This window comes from Hyperolius riggenbachi, chromosome 4 (genome assembly GCF_040937935.1).
Source record: "Hyperolius riggenbachi isolate aHypRig1 chromosome 4, aHypRig1.pri, whole genome shotgun sequence".
Classification (NCBI taxonomy): Eukaryota; Metazoa; Chordata; class Amphibia; order Anura; family Hyperoliidae; genus Hyperolius; species Hyperolius riggenbachi.
The window spans coordinates 42691096-42697095 of record NC_090649.1 but is presented as its reverse complement, the minus strand read 5'-3'; the positions used below and the strand labels follow the sequence as shown (position 1 = coordinate 42697095).

Genomic DNA, 6000 nt, shown 5'->3' with positions numbered 1-6000 from the left:
AGTACCTCATCTAAAAACAAGTTAAGGGAAAGAGCAACTTCCTTTTTTTCAATCCTCTCAGCTAAATCTCAGGCCGTGTGCAGAGTGCCCTCCTCATACTGCTATGTGAGCACCTTTGGAGTGCAAAGCCTAATACACACCATACCAATGCCTGTCAGATAGATGGGTCGAACAGATGATTTCCGGCAGGTCCGATCTGATTTCCGATCGTTTTTCTGATGGATTTGCATAGTAGTGATCGGAAATCCGAACGGAAATCCGATCGTGTCTGTCGGAAAGGATCTATCGGCCCATCTATCTGATGGGGAATTGCATGGTGTGCACCAGGCATACGAGAATGAGTATCTTTCAGGTGGTTGTTCCTTGTCAAGTGATTGATTGTAAGTCTCTCCTTGACAAAAGGACTGGAGTAAAGCCAACGGAAATCTGGGAAAAGCAGATAAGAAAAGTAGTATAGGAAAGATGAGTAAGATTGTAAGAAGGAGTGTTTTTCTCTTTCTTGGGGTGGTGAAGCACTTTTGCTGAAAAGTTGTTAAAAGAGGTTGTGTGAGTAAAAGTGAAGGGGAAAGCTGAGATGACATTTTCGTTTGTTAGCAAAGGGAGTGGGGAGTGGCATGTGAAAGAGGAAGTGATGGCCTGGTGATGGTTTGTAATCGTTTTGGAGGAGCTCTGCCTAGTAGAAAGTAAAAGGAGAAGCTTTGATCGCCCAACGTGGGGCTCGAACCCACGACCCTGAGATTAAGAGTCTCATGCTCTACCGACTGAGCTAGCCGGGCTTGCTTGCTTGAGCTGAAATGTCAAAAATTGCAAAATGGCGCCAGCCTCACCTTTGCCATCCGCACAGAAGAAGGCAATCTTGTATGGCCTGATTTGGCTGGCCACGTTTTTCATCACCGAGCAACAGGGCAAGGCATTGGTGGTTCAGTGGTAGAATTCTCGCCTGCCACGCGGGAGGCCCGGGTTCGATTCCCGGCCAATGCAAATGCTAGGATTTTGGCACACCTCCACACTTTGCACTTCTCAAGCTTAAGACATCTCTGCAGGCCAGAAGCCATTTAAGGACATTTGCAAGAGTCACCGTGGCACTTGGCCACAGTGCTGGCTGACAGTCGAGAAGAGGGACCCTAGTACCCAGCAAACATGACTCTAAGACACACAAGTTAAAGCAGCCTTGGGACACTTGCGTGCCCAAAGGCCTTGCATGTCTTCTAGCAGTGCCAGTGACGTGCAGCATCTCTCCCTCTCCAGTACTCACCTATTAGGCTTCTTTTTAACTGTCTAGAAAAGCCTCGGAAATGCCAAGTCAGCAGCATCTGCTCATCTGGTGTTGTTTTACAACTTTTTGCCTTGTTGTCTTTGCACTCTACTCAGGGCCTTGCTCAAATTTGGAGCGTTCTCTCTAGGCCCTCATTCATTCTACTTTTGTCCTGAGTTTTCTCACAGTAGATGTTGAGATGTTGTGTCAGCTTACCTACAACTTGCTTTCCCAGCACCTAGCAATTAAGAAAACATACTAAAAGTACAGAAAAAAAAGTAGTAACAAACTTAAGTCAAATGAAAGCAACCACTTTTTTTGCTTGCCGGGACTGAAAGGCTTTTTGGTTTGTAACTTTTGTTGGGAAGTACCTCATCTAAAAACAAGTTAAGGGAAAGAGCAACTTCCTTTTTTTCAATCCTCTCAGCTAAATCTCAGGCCGTGTGCAGAGTGCCCTCCTCATACTGCTATGTGAGCACCTTTGGAGTGCAAAGCCTAATACACACCATACCAATGCCTGTCAGATAGATGGGTCGAACAAATGATTTCCAGCAGGTCCGATCTGATTTCCGATCGTTTTTCTGATGGATTTGCATAGTAGTGATCGGAAATCCGAACGGAAATCCGATCGTGTCTGTCGGAAAGGATCTATCGGCCCATCTATCTGATGGGGAATTGCATGGTGTGCACCAGGCATACGAGAATGAGTATCTTTCAGGTGGTTGTTCCTTGTCAAGTGATTGATTGTAAGTCTCTCCTTGACAAAAGGACTGGAGTAAAGCCAACGGAAATCTGGGAAAAGCAGATAAGAAAAGTAGTATAGGAAAGATGAGTAAGATTGTAAGAAGGAGTGTTTTTCTCTTTCTTGGGGTGGTGAAGCACTTTTGCTGAAAAGTTGTTAAAAGAGGTTGTGTGAGTAAAAGTGAAGGGGAAAGCTGAGATGACATTTTCGTTTGTTAGCAAAGGGAGTGGGGAGTGGCATGTGAAAGAGGAAGTGATGGCCTGGTGATGGTTTGTAATCGTTTTGGAGGAGCTCTGCCTAGTAGAAAGTAAAAGGAGAAGCTTTGATCGCCCAACATGGGGCTCAAACCCACGACCCTGAGATTAAGAGTCTCATGCTCTACCGACTGAGCTAGCCGGGCTTGCTTGCTTGAGCTGAAATGTCAAAAATTGCAAAATGGCGTCAGCCTCACCTTTGCCATCCGCACAGAAGAAGGCAATCTTGTATGGCCTGATTTGGCTGGCCACGTTTTTCAGCACCGATCAACAGGGCAAGGCATTGGTGGTTCAGTGGTAGAATTCTCGCCTGCCACGCGGGAGACCCGGGTTCGATTCCCGGCCAATGCAAATGCTAGGATTTTGGCACACCTCCACACTTTGCACTTCTCAAGCTTAAGACATCTCTGCAGGCCAGAAGCCATTTAAGGACATTTGCAAGAGTCACCGTGGCACTTGGCCACAGTGCTGGCTGACAGTCGAGAAGAGGGACCCTAGTACCCAGCAAACATGACTCTAAGACACACAAGTTAAAGCAGCCTTGGGACACTTGCGTGCCCAAAGGCCTTGCATGTCTTCTAGCAGTGCCAGTGACGTGCAGCATCTCTCCCTCTCCAGTACTCACCTATTAGGCTTCTTTTTAACTGTCTAGAAAAGCCTCGGAAATGCCAAGTCAGCAGCATCTGCTCATCTGGTGTTGTTTTACAACTTTTTGCCTTGTTGTCTTTGCACTCTACTCAGGGCCTTGCTCAAATTTGGAGCGTTCTCTCTAGGCCCTCATTCATTCTACTTTTGTCCTGAGTTTTCTCACAGTAGATGTTGAGATGTTGTGTCAGCTTACCTACAACTTGCTTTCCCAGCACCTAGCAATTAAGAAAACATACTAAAAGTACAGAAAAAAAAGTAGTAACAAACTTAAGTCAAATGAAAGCAACCACTTTTTTTGCTTGCCGGGACTGAAAGGCTTTTTGGTTTGTAACTTTTGTTGGGAAGTACCTCATCTAAAAACAAGTTAAGGGAAAGAGCAACTTCCTTTTTTTCAATCCTCTCAGCTAAATCTCAGGCCGTGTGCAGAGTGCCCTCCTCATACTGCTATGTGAGCACCTTTGGAGTGCAAAGCCTAATACACACCATACCAATGCCTGTCAGATAGATGGGTCGAACAGATGATTTCCGGCAGGTCCGATCTGATTTCCGATCGTTTTTCTGATGGATTTGCATAGTAGTGATCGGAAATCCGAACGGAAATCCGATCGTGTCTGTCGGAAAGGATCTATCGGCCCATCTATCTGATGGGGAATTGCATGGTGTGCACCAGGCATACGAGAATGAGTATCTTTCAGGTGGTTGTTCCTTGTCAAGTGATTGATTGTAAGTCTCTCCTTGACAAAAGGACTGGAGTAAAGCCAACGGAAATCTGGGAAAAGCAGATAAGAAAAGTAGTATAGGAAAGATGAGTAAGATTGTAAGAAGGAGTGTTTTTCTCTTTCTTGGGGTGGTGAAGCACTTTTGCTGAAAAGTTGTTAAAAGAGGTTGTGTGAGTAAAAGTGAAGGGGAAAGCTGAGATGACATTTTCGTTTGTTAGCAAAGGGAGTGGGGAGTGGCATGTGAAAGAGGAAGTGATGGCCTGGTGATGGTTTGTAATCGTTTTGGAGGAGCTCTGCCTAGTAGAAAGTAAAAGGAGAAGCTTTGATCGCCCAACGTGGGGCTCGAACCCACGACCCTGAGATTAAGAGTCTCATGCTCTACCGACTGAGCTAGCCGGGCTTGCTTGCTTGAGCTGAAATGTCAAAAATTGCAAAATGGCGCCAGCCTCACCTTTGCCATCCGCACAGAAGAAGGCAATCTTGTATGGCCTGATTTGGCTGGCCACGTTTTTCAGCACCGAGCAACAGGGCAAGGCATTGGTGGTTCAGTGGTAGAATTCTCGCCTGCCACGCGGGAGGCCCGGGTTCGATTCCCGGCCAATGCAAATGCTAGGATTTTGGCACACCTCCACACTTTGCACTTCTCAAGCTTAAGACATCTCTGCAGGCCAGAAGCCATTTAAGGACATTTGCAAGAGTCACCGTGGCACTTGGCCACAGTGCTGGCTGACAGTCGAGAAGAGGGACCCTAGTACCCAGCAAACATGACTCTAAGACACACAAGTTAAAGCAGCCTTGGGACACTTGCGTGCCCAAAGGCCTTGCATGTCTTCTAGCAGTGCCAGTGACGTGCAGCATCTCTCCCTCTCCAGTACTCACCTATTAGGCTTCTTTTTAACTGTCTAGAAAAGCCTCGGAAATGCCAAGTCAGCAGCATCTGCTCATCTGGTGTTGTTTTACAACTTTTTGCCTTGTTGTCTTTGCACTCTACTCAGGGCCTTGCTCAAATTTGGAGCGTTCTCTCTAGGCCCTCATTCATTCTACTTTTGTCCTGAGTTTTCTCACAGTAGATGTTGAGATGTTGTGTCAGCTTACCTACAACTTGCTTTCCCAGCACCTAGCAATTAAGAAAACATACTAAAAGTACAGAAAAAAAAGTAGTAACAAACTTAAATCAAATGAAAGCAACCACTTTTTTTGCTTGCCGGGACTGAAAGGCTTTTTGGTTTGTAACTTTTGTTGGGAAGTACCTCATCTAAAAACAAGTTAAGGGAAAGAGCAACTTCCTTTTTTTCAATCCTCTCAGCTAAATCTCAGGCCGTGTGCAGAGTGCCCTCCTCATACTGCTATGTGAGCACCTTTGGAGTGCAAAGCCTAATACACACCATACCAATGCCTGTCAGATAGATGGGTCGAACAGATGATTTCCGGCAGGTCCGATCTGATTTCCGATCGTTTTTCTGATGGATTTGCATAGTAGTGATCGGAAATCCGAACGGAAATCCGATCGTGTCTGTCGGAAAGGATCTATCGGCCCATCTATCTGATGGGGAATTGCATGGTGTGCACCAGGCATACGAGAATGAGTATCTTTCAGGTGGTTGTTCCTTGTCAAGTGATTGATTGTAAGTCTCTCCTTGACAAAAGGACTGGAGTAAAGCCAACGGAAATCTGGGAAAAGCAGATAAGAAAAGTAGTATAGGAAAGATGAGTAAGATTGTAAGAAGGAGTGTTTTTCTCTTTCTTGGGGTGGTGAAGCACTTTTGCTGAAAAGTTGTTAAAAGAGGTTGTGTGAGTAAAAGTGAAGGGGAAAGCTGAGATGACATTTTCGTTTGTTAGCAAAGGGAGTGGGGAGTGGCATGTGAAAGAGGAAGTGATGGCCTGGTGATGGTTTGTAATCGTTTTGGAGGAGCTCTGCCTAGTAGAAAGTAAAAGGAGAAGCTTTGATCGCCCAACGTGGGGCTCGAACCCACGACCCTGAGATTAAGAGTCTCATGCTCTACCGACTGAGCTAGCCGGGCTTGCTTGCTTGAGCTGAAATGTCAAAAATTGCAAAATGGCGCCAGCCTCACCTTTGCCATCCGCACAGAAGAAGGCAATCTTGTATGGCCTGATTTGGCTGGCCACGTTTTTCAGCACCGAGCAACAGGGCCAGGCATTGGTGGTTCAGTGGTAGAATTCTCGCCTGCCACGCGGGAGGCCCGGGTTCGATTCCCGGCCAATGCAAATGCTAGGATTTTGGCACACCTCCACACTTTGCACTTCTCAAGCTTAAGACATCTCTGCAGGCCAGAAGCCATTTAAGGACATTTGCAAGAGTCACCGTGGCACTTGGCCACAGTGCTGGCTGACAGTCGAGAAGAGGGACCCTAGTACCCAGCA

The 6000-nt window shown here is 46.4% G+C and overlaps 7 non-coding genes across 7 annotated transcripts; 4 read left to right on the top strand and 3 right to left on the bottom strand.

Annotated features, from left to right (window-relative positions):
- Nucleotides 1-703: 703 nt before the first annotated feature.
- Nucleotides 704-776, bottom strand: TRNAK-CUU (transfer RNA lysine (anticodon CUU)). The gene has a single exon. It is a non-coding gene; the product is annotated as a tRNA-Lys (tRNA).
- A 134-nt stretch (nt 777-910) lies between these two features.
- Nucleotides 911-981, top strand: TRNAG-GCC (transfer RNA glycine (anticodon GCC)). Its single transcript has one exon. It is a non-coding gene; the product is annotated as a tRNA-Gly (tRNA).
- A 1550-nt stretch (nt 982-2531) lies between these two features.
- On the top strand, nt 2532-2602 carry TRNAG-GCC (transfer RNA glycine (anticodon GCC)). Its single transcript has one exon. It is a non-coding gene; the product is annotated as a tRNA-Gly (tRNA).
- Nucleotides 2603-3945: 1343 nt separating this feature from the next.
- Nucleotides 3946-4018, bottom strand: TRNAK-CUU (transfer RNA lysine (anticodon CUU)). Its single transcript has one exon. It is a non-coding gene; the product is annotated as a tRNA-Lys (tRNA).
- Nucleotides 4019-4152: 134 nt separating this feature from the next.
- Nucleotides 4153-4223, top strand: TRNAG-GCC (transfer RNA glycine (anticodon GCC)). Its single transcript has one exon. It is a non-coding gene; the product is annotated as a tRNA-Gly (tRNA).
- A 1343-nt stretch (nt 4224-5566) lies between these two features.
- Nucleotides 5567-5639, bottom strand: TRNAK-CUU (transfer RNA lysine (anticodon CUU)). The gene has a single exon. It is a non-coding gene; the product is annotated as a tRNA-Lys (tRNA).
- A 134-nt stretch (nt 5640-5773) lies between these two features.
- On the top strand, nt 5774-5844 carry TRNAG-GCC (transfer RNA glycine (anticodon GCC)). The gene has a single exon. It is a non-coding gene; the product is annotated as a tRNA-Gly (tRNA).
- The last annotated feature ends 156 nt before the right edge of the window (nt 5845-6000 follow it).